The sequence below is a fragment of the Dermacentor albipictus genome, chromosome 8 (genome assembly GCF_038994185.2).
Source record: "Dermacentor albipictus isolate Rhodes 1998 colony chromosome 8, USDA_Dalb.pri_finalv2, whole genome shotgun sequence".
Classification (NCBI taxonomy): Eukaryota; Metazoa; Arthropoda; class Arachnida; order Ixodida; family Ixodidae; genus Dermacentor; species Dermacentor albipictus.
The window spans coordinates 72201619-72214679 of NC_091828.1; the positions used below are offsets into that span (position 1 = coordinate 72201619).

The 13061-nt window shown below is 46.6% G+C and overlaps 2 long non-coding RNA genes across 2 annotated transcripts in view; one reads left to right on the forward strand and one right to left on the reverse strand.

The window, feature by feature from the left end:
- LOC135920789 (uncharacterized) overlaps nt 1-9974 on the reverse strand; it is a 121242-nt gene extending 111268 nt beyond the window's left edge. Inside the window, exon 1 of the long non-coding RNA XR_011507965.1 lies at nt 9901-9974. This is a non-coding gene — a long non-coding RNA (uncharacterized lncRNA). The remainder of the gene's footprint in view (nt 1-9900) is intronic.
- LOC139048815 (uncharacterized) overlaps nt 1-13061 on the forward strand; it is a 171001-nt gene that overhangs the window by 39893 nt on the left and 118047 nt on the right. The window lies entirely within an intron of this gene.

The window sequence follows — 13061 nt, forward strand, 5'->3', positions numbered from 1 at the left end:
TCAACCCCTAGAATAACAGTACGAGCTTCTTAAAGCCACAAATTATTTGGTATAAGAGAACCTTCTTAGACATACTTGGGTTCGTTTTCCACGAGAATACTGTGTTTCAACGTCATCACACAGTATGTTGTTACGTGGCAGCAGGACATTGAGACCTTTTGACACTCGATCCGGCTAGCTCGGTCGTCACGTATGCAGCTACTTGTGAAGGCTGACGTCGCAGCACAACAGATGACCGATTTAGTTGGAGCGAATGTCGAAATGTCGCAATGTAGTGCATTCGCGTGCGCAGATACTGCGCCATAATGCCACGACTAAATAAAGAAGAGAGATAGAGAATAAACATTTTTTTTAGATAAATGCAGCTTTGGAGAGGCGTCCTCATTCCAGATTGCCTTGAGCTCTGGCCGCGTCCTTGGCTCTTACAATCAGCCGTTGCTGATCCCCGAGGTCGGAGCTGGCCAAGGCTTTCTGCCAAAGCTCGTTGGTGTGGTAAGGGTTCGGAGGATTTAATGGTGCCGCTCTGCAACCCCCTACTATGTACCTGAGGGACTCGGGCTCTGCGCAAAAGCGGCCTTGCGGAGAGAATTGTGTAGGGGCTATGAGGTGATTTCTGGTAGGGTGAGCGAATGCATTAACCTGTAGAGCTCGGAGGAATCGCTCTTGCTCTCTAGGTAGTGACTTGTGTGGGCTGCACACGTTCTGCGGGTTAGCTTGTAGTCTTGTGTGATGTCTTGGTACGAGTCTAGAGGGTGCATGCGCTCAGGTTCAGATTCCTCGGCGTCGGTTCGAAGGGTCAAATCTCGAGCCACGCGGTTGGCACCCTCGTTGCCAGGAATGCTGTGATGAGCTGGCGCCCAGAAGATCATGAGGGATCTCCTTGGCAGCTTTTGATTGATGATCTGTAGCGTAGTGGTACGAATTCTGCCACTAGCAAAGTTGAGGCATGCTTGCTGGGAGCCGGGCACTATGACTTCAACCTCTGCTTATGAGAGCGCGAGGGTATGGCCGCTTCCTTGGCTTGGAGGGGATTGTTTCGGGTGAGCGAAATGCTGCTCCGATGTTATTTATTGACTAATACGGTGGCTGTTGTGACTGCGCGTCTGGCGTAAGACACCGCATCCATGTAGGCTGTAGAGGGTAAAGTCCCGTATTGCTTGTGTATACAACAGCCAAAGCTACCCACATGATCCGGCGAATAACAGCCAAGGCAAGAGGCATGGGGGAGGTGGACACGCTTCGACGTGTCCAAGCCTTCGTCGTGTCTCGAATAACTTACGCTTCCATACGCACTACTCAACGCGACGGAATTCAAGAAAATCAACACAATGATCAGAAAGGCATATAAGCAGGCGATGGGCCTGCCAATCAGTACGTCCATAGAACGCCTACTACGACTAGGTGTGCACAACACGGCCGAGGAGCTGATCGAGGCACATTTATCCAGTCAGCGAGCAAGGCTGGCGGTTACGGAAGCGGGGTGGTCCATCCTCTTACGCCTGGTGCTCTCTGCCCCTCTCAGCCATCCGCCGCCTCAGACTGTGAGCTTACCCCACGCCATCCGCAGCAACATCGCCGTACGTCCTCTACCTCGCAACATGCACCCAGTGCACCACGCACAGAGAAGGGAGGCCCGAGCCCTGCAAGTAAAAGCAACTAAAACAGAAAGGGACATTAGAAAATGTAATTTAAAAAATTACGTAGCACGTTGTTTCGCATGACAGCATCTTTTTCTGCTGCTTAGAGGTACCACACCTTCCATAAAAGCAAACAAAATGTCAAAAGTACTCTGTCAGTACGCCGAAATGCCCACATTTCACTAACGCCCACAAATTACTTTGTAATTGCACCTGAGCGTCCATTGATATTTTTGTACAAGATGTGATTCTTCCTTTTTCGTTGTAAACCTTGTAACCGCAGTGCTAATTCCATCATTACTAATCCGTCGTGGGAGATTCTATTCTACTCTTACCCTTCTTGCAGGAAAACGCTACGACAATAAGAAAATTTCAGTACATACATGGTATTTTCGGAATACGAGGCCCGGAATTGTACGATGTCCTGAGAAAAAAATATTTTCTAGAAAATGAACGGAATATATTCTTTGTAACGGCTGTGACTTTTTTTACAGAAATAAATTGTTGGCTTCAATAGCGTGGACGCTTTAATTTATGGAAATGTGTTTCCCAACCAATGGCAAAGACGTAAATGCGCAGTCCCTTGTGCTGTACTCGCCTTTCAATGTCCTCGAAAAATAATACATAGCGTAGAAGACATGAGTGTTATACATTCAAGGCAGGAAGTGGCGTCAAGAAACGCGAGAGCCAACGAAGCCGTGGCAATCGAAAGGCGAATATGTATTCAAGTTTCCAAGAAACAGCGTATTTTATTCCTGCGTCATGGAGGCTGATCAGTGCTGCCTGCAGAGAAGCACAAACAGTGGCTGTTGCCTGTGTCCAACCTTTGTATCTCTGGCTGCGGAGCCAAGCCAGTTGTGTGTCCCTTGCGCACCACTTGACAGCGAGCGCGCTCTTCCATTATTGCGGCAGCAACTGTAGACAGGACTGTGGCGCGTTCGCAGCATCAGCGCCGTTGTCGTGCTCTCACAGCAATGACGCCGCCAGCACAACTCGTGCGCGTAGAATGAGGAGGCTTTGAGACACGTGCAGTTGCGTTTCACTCGAAAAACGACATAGCAAAGCTGACCCATACAGTGAAAGCTCGTTAATTCGAATTTATGGATAATTCGAACTGTACGATTTGGTCCGGCCAAGCTCCACAGAAGTCTATGTATAAAAAAGTCCGTTAATTCGAACGCGAGAGGGTTCCCTCACGGATAATTCGAACTACGCTCGCCTGGCACACGGCCAGAGAAACACGCCTACTGCCTACACACAAGGCTGTATTGCCTCCGAAACAGAGAGAACGGCGAGAGAAGGCAAAATCGGAAAAAAATCTAACCTGCGCGCAGTCAGCCAGAAGGCAGCGGCGGCTGCCGCCTCTCCGTTCTACGTAACCTCCGAGACTTCTTGCCCGTTGCGAATCTCGGAGGCTTCACAAATCTTGTACAGCTACTAATGTCGCGCGGAGATGGCACGGCAAGCGCCAAAACACAGCGAATCAAGTACGTCGCAGCTGTGCTTGCAATCAAGAACCAACGAATCAGGGCCGTCGCCACCTTCACATGTTCAGCGTCTTTGACTCGGCAGCCTTCATCGTTTGTGCACCTCTGTTTTCATATTAGGAGGTATCGGCCGTCGCGATTCATTGTGATGGTGTTAAGCCTCGGCTAACGTTCGTTTCGGTGGACATCGGTGGTGGGGCACAGTTGGACCCAGAGCTTCGACTTGAAGATGACGTGTGCCCGCGGCATACGCCATCACTTTCTGACATGCCCTACTGCTTCCAAATCGCAGTGTACTGTTGCTCTCCTTCACTTTCGTTAGTTCGAACTTTCGCTAACTCGAACTGAAGCGGCTTCCCCTTGCGGTTCGAATTAACGAGCTTTTACTGTATTCGGACTCCTTTCAAGCGGCTCAGCCGTTGAGCCGGGACAGCGTACTGCCGCAAAGAAATCAATTCAACAAGAGAGGACACGGGGCACAGTCGGTGAAAACCGGCAACAGGATACACATGACGCCTAGTGTTCGCCCCTTCTGTTTGGTGAATCGAACATCGGAAAGAAAAAATCTGAAATGAATTTACAAACAATGGTTATATATATTTTTTTTCATTCTTTCCCGCTAAAACAAAAATGTTATGCGTATAGATCTGCACTTCGAGAGGTATTTGTGTTGTGTTACGCAGCAACAAGATAATGGCACACAGAGGCACCAGATGGATGCGTCACGCGCCACACACGCCACCGAAGCGGGCGAGGTCGGCAGCGCATGTGAAGTTCGCCTCTTCGGCGATCCGAGTGCCTTTGCTTTATTTTATTTTATTTTCAATGTAGCATCGTTTGTTGGGCCCAAAATAAACATTTGTTTATTTACAAGGCCTCTTACGTATATTTTATGAAATTTCACGTGACACATATCCGGTGGAAACTTCTGAAGGCCGTCCGCAATCATTTTCACTCAATAATAAAACAATTCCCACTAAGGGCGTACCCGGTTCAGCAGTAGAAGAAAAAAAAGAAGAAAAAATGCCGCGCCGGCCAGCAGAGCCGGCGTAACGCGTGATAGCTAGGGTTCAAAACGCGGATGCCGAAAACCGAAACCGGAAGTGTGCTCCAGGTGTGTATCCCATCTGCCTGCTGCGCTGCAGTCAATTCGGCCGCTGGTATACCTGTGATAGTGTCCGCACTCGCTGAATTTCTCTATGGTACTGCCGCACGCTGTTCGCATGAGTATTGCGCACAGACATTCTAGATTTCCTTCTTGGCACCTGTGTGCGTTCCACACCAGGCTGTATACAGTGGTCTGAGCTACGAACGCAGAAGGTGTTCCTCGTGTCTTATCTCGCGCACCATCGAGGTTAGCAACATCAGTGCCGCAGGTGGCGCTAACAGCGCAGGCACCGACGATCACTGTCATTCCCACAATCACGCTGTGTTCGAAAAGTTTTGATTGACGCCTGGATGTTCTTTGTGCTGGGCGGCAGATGCCAAGTCGTGCGCTGCGTAATCATACCCAGGAATCGTAGACATTGCACCTACACCATTCGGTGGAGCTTCACGCCAATGCAGACGTCTAACCGAGAGAAGGAACGATTAATAGTTTTACTTGCCAAACCCACGACTTAATTATCACGCACTCCGGATTTGGGGCCTCGGGATTAGTTCTGACCACCTTGACATAATAATAATAATAATAATAATAATAATAATAATAATAATAATAATAATAATACTTTATTGACACAGGAATTCCGCCAACACTAATACATAATAGGCCTGCCAAAGCCGCATTGGGCTTGAAGGGCAGAGCATACAGACAGCGTTTAACACGATGTAATATCGCGGATAACGCAAGATATGCAGAAACATTGTTAACAGGCACTGACACACAAGAGAAACACAAACAGCAATGAGAAGGCAAAAAATGAAAAGAAACCACGTATCATGCGATGAAAAGTAACGTAACCCACCATTCTTAATACAGAGCAAGAAAACATACATCAGGCATTTGTATGTAACGTAAAAAACCATCAATTATCCTATTGACATCAGCCAACAAAAAACAGTGAAAATAGGAACCAAAAAAAGAGACAGGAATATACATATGAGATCTGCAGGGAGCAGGGCACGGAAACAAAACGAAAGTACTCGTTGCACGCTCTATTAACACACATCAGTAGGCGTAAAATAAAACAAATAAATTAATGTATTGGATCTAGACATCGTTGACGTGACAGCCAATGAACGGGACAGGAGCGTTCTTGAATTTCGCCCACATCAAAATCCGGCGGCCGGGGCCGTGATTGGATGCCACAACAAGGAGCGTAACTGAATTGGCAGAGGAGAAAAGTTAATTTTTTTTTTTGGATATATCGGCCAAGTATCAACAAATTTCAACTGATGGTGCCGAGAGTGTTCCGACATACGCACTTTTGGCGCTTAGTCGGAACACTGGTGCTGCCTTAAACCAGTGTTTATAACAGAGATGGGTGGTGAAGTCACACGATAGGAGCAAATTCTTTTGAACCCTTGATTGAGGGTTCAAAAGATTGGCTTTCATTGAGGGCAACTCATTAATTTACCCACACATGCTACCTGAAGGCATCAACGTCGCTGGAATAGAAGCGCTGTTTACGTAAGAAACAAAAAGAAAGGGGGTAGCATAGTGGCCCTATACTTATTATCCATACTTTAAGAAGCAAAAAAACAGACACCAAGAAAATTATACAGGAAATACTTTTACTTACTAAGTGAAATACCTAATGACTAATTAATGGAAATGCAGCTAGATGCAAAAACAACATTGTCGAAGCTAAGGAACGGTCTGACGCCTTCGCATTACGCGTTCCTTTCTCTAAACAAATTAGCTGCATGGGCTTGAAGAAGAGCGCATTAAAACCGTAAAGCGATTTATTACAGCTAGCGTTGGAACGGTAATGAATGAGCGAATGTGATTCACTCTGCATGCGAAGGTGTTTGAGAGGCAGCAAGGAGAGAAAGGGAGTGATTAAACCCGTGCATGGAGCGTGCGTGGGTGTGTATTAACACTTCCTTGTACGCGCATATTTCCGTACTTGAATCTGCGTGCGCGCGAATGCGCGTATGCACGCGCGATCATGTGCGCGTTTCTGTATGCGCGCATTTCCGTGCGCCTGTGTGCGTGCTTGCGTACATTTGTGTGTGTGCGTGTGTACATAAGTGGGCAGGTTAAAATCTGTAAGTGGGCAAACATGTCTCTTAACTGTGCGTAGTGTGTGTATGTGTGAGAGAGAGAGAGAGACAGTTGTGTGTGCTCTATATTTACCCATATATAAATCCACGAGAAAAAACAACGAATGAAACTGCATTTATAGCATTATAACTTTCTGCAAGCGAAATCGACGCAACAAAAAAGCACCTGTGACCTAGGTATCACCACCCTAGATTTCGTCACGATGCCACCATCAACGACGACAGGGCCCCGTGCGAAGGTGCTATGCAGTTAACCTTGGTTACCTTCCTTCCCAAGAAGGCAGTGCTACGTCTTCAGGCCAGTGAAGCGCTAAATCGGCGCCATCCTTCCGTCGGGCATCGCTTCTGCGACCGAGCAAGCTTTCGGCGGCACACCTTCGCTGCTATATTGTGAATAAACGGCTTCACTCCCCAAAAAGCAACGCGAATAAATATGGAAAGTGGACTGAACACAAGGAACATGCTCGCGCCGCCAATACCCTTGATGGCAATAACAGAAAAGGCTGGGCACAGTCAGGTGTACCTCACAGACCATCTTTTTCTGCGTCAGTTACGCTTTCAGACAGCATTTGATTGCAAAACATTTGTCCGCACAGCTCTTACAGAATTACGCCTATTTAGAAATTTTTCCTTCAGCTAGATAAACTCGAGGACTGGCTCCAAATTAATCTTTTGCTTTAGCCATCTAACATCAAATATTGAAAGTTCATTAACGCAGCTTCGTTTAATACGCCAAACTCCTCAACTCACTCTCCATTTAGAGGTTACCAATCTGAACACTCCTATAATAAAATCTCATCAAGATTTGTATTGTTCTATGTTTAAAAATTTGGTATGGTTAAAAAATACAGCCGGGATATTCATAGTGAACTACGCTTCTGATAAAGTAGATTCATCAACTTAAACACATCTGTCGAACAACGCACTTCTTCCTTTACAATACTTCCTACTACATTATACAAGAAACGCCCCAGCGCTACGGTACATCACACAAGGTGTACGAGTGTTTTGTGTGCACACCCGCTTACATTTCTGAGCGGTGGTGGCATCAGATTTGGTTTCCTGGCGTCATCAAGAATAAAAGCAGCGACCTAGGGGAAAGCATTGCGTATTCTTTCTAGAATATCATAATACATGGGGCAGCGTGGACATGAGCGTTAGACTGAAAAGTTCTGAAATTTTAGGATGAGTGAGTTAGAGCATATGTTTTTGTCTTTCTAATGGTAAGATTAAAAAAATACCACGATGTTGTAAAAAATACTGCTGATGCAAGTTCAGTCGCGTGAAGTATAAGCTCCGACACAATGTCCGCGGTGAAACGATTCTTGACTGCACAGCTACATTTACACACCAAATACTGGTTTATTAAATACCTAGAATGAAAAAAATTCAGTTCTTCAATTTTTTGCATGGTTGCGCCGCTGTGAAATAATGGGGGGCTCTTGTACGCAAGCACCATATCTCAGCTAATATTTAAGCCGACTGTTCTACATTTTCGTCCTTCTTTGGATTAGCTTTCTTTAGCTGCAAAGCACTGTTACAAGGCTATCGCTTACCTAAAGACAACCCGGCATGTATTTCAAATTTCCATTGTGGTGTCACAGATTTTATTTCGAAGGACTGTTATCTAATCAGATTGGGCGCGCGAAACGAATAATGGCTCATAATCTTGATCACAAGAGAACGCAAGCGATTATGCTGCAATGTACGAGAATTCATCTCACGAAGCTAGGCCTTGATCGGTAGATCACATTCCGACGGCGAACCACTTCGTTGTACCATATGAAAGACTAAGAAAGGGAAAATGAGACATCGATCGAATGGTAGCAATTGCTACAAAGGAAACTCATACCGGTTCCTATAAAGCCGAGCCAGCTGGTTCGCTAAGATAGAAGAGCGGCTGCCCCGGAAAGGCGGTGGTCACTGGCTTGAGTCCCGGACGAAGCCGAATTTTTCTTCAACTCTGAGGCTTTTTTTTTTCGAGAAACCCGTATGGGTTTCCTTTGTAGCAATTACTTCGATTGGATGGATGCCTTATTTACAGTTTAATCATTTCTTCTCTCCACCTTGCTGATTTCGGAAGAACTATTACGTCAAACTCTTCACTTTGCTTCGAGTTGTTTAAGAGGTCAACTTCGCCCTTCCACCTGCTTGCAGCCTAGTTAGGCCGAGTTCGAACGGGAGCGGCTGCCCCGGAAAGGTGGTGATCCCGGGTTCGAGTCCCGGACAATTTTTTCTTCAACTGCGAGGCTTTTCTTTCGAGGAACCCGTATGCGTTTCCTTTGTAGTAATTGCTACGATTGGGTGGATGTCTGATTTCCCTTCATTAATTATTTGTTTCCGTATAACTATTACGTCATACTCTCGCCTTTGCTTCGAGTTGTTGAGGAGTTCGACTTCGTTCAGCCATCTGCTAGCCACCTCGTTAGCTCAGATGGTAGAGCGCCTGCCCCGTGGTCCCGGGTTCGAGTTCCGCACCAGGACGAATCTTTTTTCGACTGCGAGCCATTTTTTTTGCGAGGAAACCGTATGGGTTTCCTTTGTAGCAATTGCTACAATTACATGGATCTCTCAGTTTCCCTTTATTAGTTAGTTCTGTCCACCTTGCGGGTTTCAGCAGTACTATTTGGTCTTACAAATAGACATTCAGCGATCAAATTGGTGGCGGCGCCTCAAGCGGCTGGTATTAACAACTGACCCCCATTTCTAGTTCCGCCTTTGTGGGCGCTTGCTTTGAACGCTAGCTTGTACGCCTTACACCAACTGCGCCGATCGATGCAATTGTTTTGACCCCTACTCGTCAACCCCGCGCGGTCATCGTGGGAAATCGTTTCACCAAGGCGAAAGCATCAGACGGCTGATGGGATAAAAAATCCGGTGTGCGGCGTTACGCCATCCGGAAAATTAATAGGAAGTCGAAACCTCGGCCGTTGACAGAACTCGAGCCCATGGCGTCTGGTGCAAATTAATGCGAATTAGGCCATCAATTTCTTTATGACAAGCATGAAGCCAATGTGAAGAAGCGTCAGCATGATCTGTGTGCTTAAGGGAAAGTAAATTAAGGCACAGTTAATTAAGCTTTGGCAATTAGGGTGCTCGAACCCACCACCTTTCGTGCGAGTCGAACCCGCTTGAAGATATGGGCGAACCGGCCATATCGCGAAGTTCGATTCAAATTGACATTATGAAAATCGAGAATCTAACCCACGAACACTCTGGGAGTCGAACCCTCGACTTTGGAGGGAGTTAGACCAAGGACCTGTATTGTTAAGGCGAAGCTAATTAGGGCACTCGACCCAGTCGAACTCCCGACCTCCGGTAGGATCAAGGCAGAAAGCTGGGCTTGTTGGTGTGTCATCATTATTTAAAAAAACTAGCGCGAAATAACAGGGACACAGACAGAGAAGACGACAGGACGACGTCCTGTCATCTTCTATGTCTGTGTCCTTGTTATCTTGCGCTAGTTTTTTTAATAATAATGACTCTGGTAGGAGTAGAACACGCGACCTGCTGACGGCAGTTGCAGAAAGGCTTTTGGTGACACTTACCAGGAGAAGGGCTGGACGGGACGCACAGGACAAAGGTCATCATGCGGGCACAGCCTTCATACCCTACCTACGCGATGTCTGGCACAGATTAAAAAAGGTTGCAGGTAAGATAGACGTACTTTTGTTTAGAGCAAGGAAGAAGCTCTCGGCGCTATGCCACAAGGTCAACAAGGAAGACCTCAAAAAAGTAATGTGCGAAAAAAACACACAACATCTTAAGTTGACTACGCACATGTGCTTGTTTATAAGATTCCGCTCAAGTACAAACGCTGCTACATTGGTGAAACAGGCCGATGTTTGAATGACTGTCTCAGAGAGCATGGATAGTCACTGAAAGAGTCGGTACGCGGTGATTTAGCCAAGCACTGCAATGAATGCGGATGCATATCTATCTTTGAAGATAGCACAATATTAGGAAGATATACAGCTCAATGAGAACGCGAGATCGCGTGGAATCTCCTCCGTCAGTGTGTCCACTATTTATGTGCATAGCTGCAAGATTAACTGTTTCTTTAAAACTTGACAGCCTGCTTGACGACGCACGTAATGTGATTATTTGATTCATTTGCCGGTGCTAATACCGTGTTCTTGGTCTTCTGTATTGAGCCTGTACTCTTGTCCATACGACATTCCCCGCAATAAGCCAGTAGTTAGTTCAACCCCTTTGCTGTCGCCCTCACTTCGTCCCGTGCAAGAGCTGTTTGTCCCCGTCCTAATGATGTGTCAAACAGTCCAGATCATCACACTCCTTTACATGAGTTCCTAATCTGAAAGTAATGATGTCCAATTAAACGGTTGAGTGGTACTCCGAGGTCCGCTTTGCTGCGTTATTGTGCTCCCTTACTTCGTCTGCGGAGTATTTGCGTGGGCAGCCTCTTTTCCTTACTTCCTAGGTTGCGGCCGCCGACGATGCAGACGCTTCGTGCTCCATAGCGGTACGTGCTACCCAAGGCAGCAAGCAGCAGCCGCCTGGAGCGGTGCCAATGCCGCATGCAACCGGCGTCCTGCGCAAAAAGAGCACGATGAAGCAGAAGCGGCCACAGCGCGCAGCAGCTAAACCCAATGGGGGTGAGGGAGAGAGAGATACAGACCGCGCGCCGGCTTCCCAGCGAGAGTGAGGGTAACCTGGCGTGGAGGCTATAGCGGAGCACAGCGGCCTTTCACGTGGTATGCTAGGTCGAGGTGAGCTAGTGACTTTAGCACTCCTGACATGGCGTCGCAGCCAATTGGAACTTAGGTGCCATTTTGCTGCCATAGACGCCGGCTTCTTCGCTGAATGAGCCATTTGATGCTTTCGTATAAAAAAATGCGCGTGATGTAATTCGTTTGTATCAAGAGATGGTCAGCCTCACTGTAAACAGTGCCAGTGCGAAGTGAGAGCTTTTAAAACGAATAAATGTCTGATTGAGAAAAGAGTAATAACTAAAGAAATGACATTAAAGGTACACTAAGGATTATAACAAACAATTTGCACTAAACAATCGCTACAAATGACGTCTGAAAAAAATACCAAGGGCCGCAACCTTTATATGGGGATGAATTATCAAGCTGCTTAGGCGGCATACGTGGGCTGTATACATGTGGTGCATGCATTCTGAAACCATACTTTTTTTATAACGCACCACATCATGCCGATCCAGGAGCCGCCTCGGTCACCGCACCTCCAATGCATCTGCCGCAACCGCTGCTGCGGCCGCGCCGGCTCCCCCGACGTGCGTGTTGTTATAAGCAGAGACGCGCAGTTAACGGGCACAGGCTCAGCAACCCACCGTTTTTTCTTAGTGGCTATGGGCTGCCAAGCACGACGTCACGTGATCACTGCAGATGCACGCTTCTTTTGCATCACTGCAGATCCTTCCAGCCCTGCACAATATTGACTTTTTACATGAAATAATGCATATGCTCTGGAGAATTGTCTGAATATTGCTGTGCCGTTTGGTGGCTTTCCATATTCGTTGTAAACTACATTATAGAGCATATCAATATACCCACAAGAAATGTGAAGTGTTCTTCATTGTTTAGTTCAGAGATGATAAGGCACGGAAGATTATGTTTAGCGCATTGTTACCGCAGTTCCCGTATTAAGAAGTTCTAACCTATGTTATATAGGTAAAGTTAATTAAAGCACAGTTGTTTGAAATAGAATTAATTAAGGCACTCGTACCTAAGACCTTCGGTGGGAGCCGAACCTATTCAGAGATAAGGGCGAACCGGCCATATCTCCAAGTCAGATTCTTATTGACACTGTGAAGGTCGAGAGTCGAAGCTAATGTCTTTGCTGTTAATTGGGGCGATATGAATTAAGGCACAGATAATTAAGATATTAGTAATTAGTGCACTCGAACCCATGAGCTTAGGTGGGAGAAAACAACTAATAGAAAGTAGCAACGCATTAGAGTGAAAATTGCAAGTAATGTAATGAATGCCTGGTGATCAGGCAGGCTTGTGCCTTCATCATCTTTAATGTTATCTTTGCAATGTGAATGTTATCCCTGCAAAGACCGGTGGGTAAAATGGGTAAAAAGCAGCTATGCCGGTAAAGAGTCTGTCTCACTGCTTAGGTGCAGTAACTCTGAATGATGGTTTCCGAATTCTAACTATTACTTATATTGCAGCTTATATTCCACCTGCTGAATATTCATTTAGTCTGTAATGTTAATTTCAACATTTTACTTAGTAAAAAGAGCTACAGGAATTCTGAGAATTGTCTAGGAATGTGTAGGCATTGTTTGGCACGGCGGTAACTTCATTATTGCTTAGTTTTGCTTACTTGCTTTTCCTAGCTAATGCACGTCTGCCAACGGCCTTTCCGGTGACAAAGAGTGTTTAGGATTTAGTAGACAATTGACAGATTTTCTCGTCGCATTCCGCCAGTTCAATGTAATTGCACTAATCTAGCCGGAAAACCGCGTCCCAGCGCGCCTCGACGGAGCAGAGCGGCCTAAAGGGAACACCAGCTACCGCAGTAACACCTGAGGCGTTGCGTGAGTGGAGAGTGCATAGCCGTGATGCCATGTCACCCTCGCGCTCGCTCTGGCGAGCTTGTGCTATACTTGCATTCCTGGTCCATGCAAGCTCTCCTCTGTGTCCTGACTGCGCCAAGCTAAGGCCTAATGAAAGAGCCCCAAGCGTCTGAACGGGATCACTTGCCTGCGAGGTGT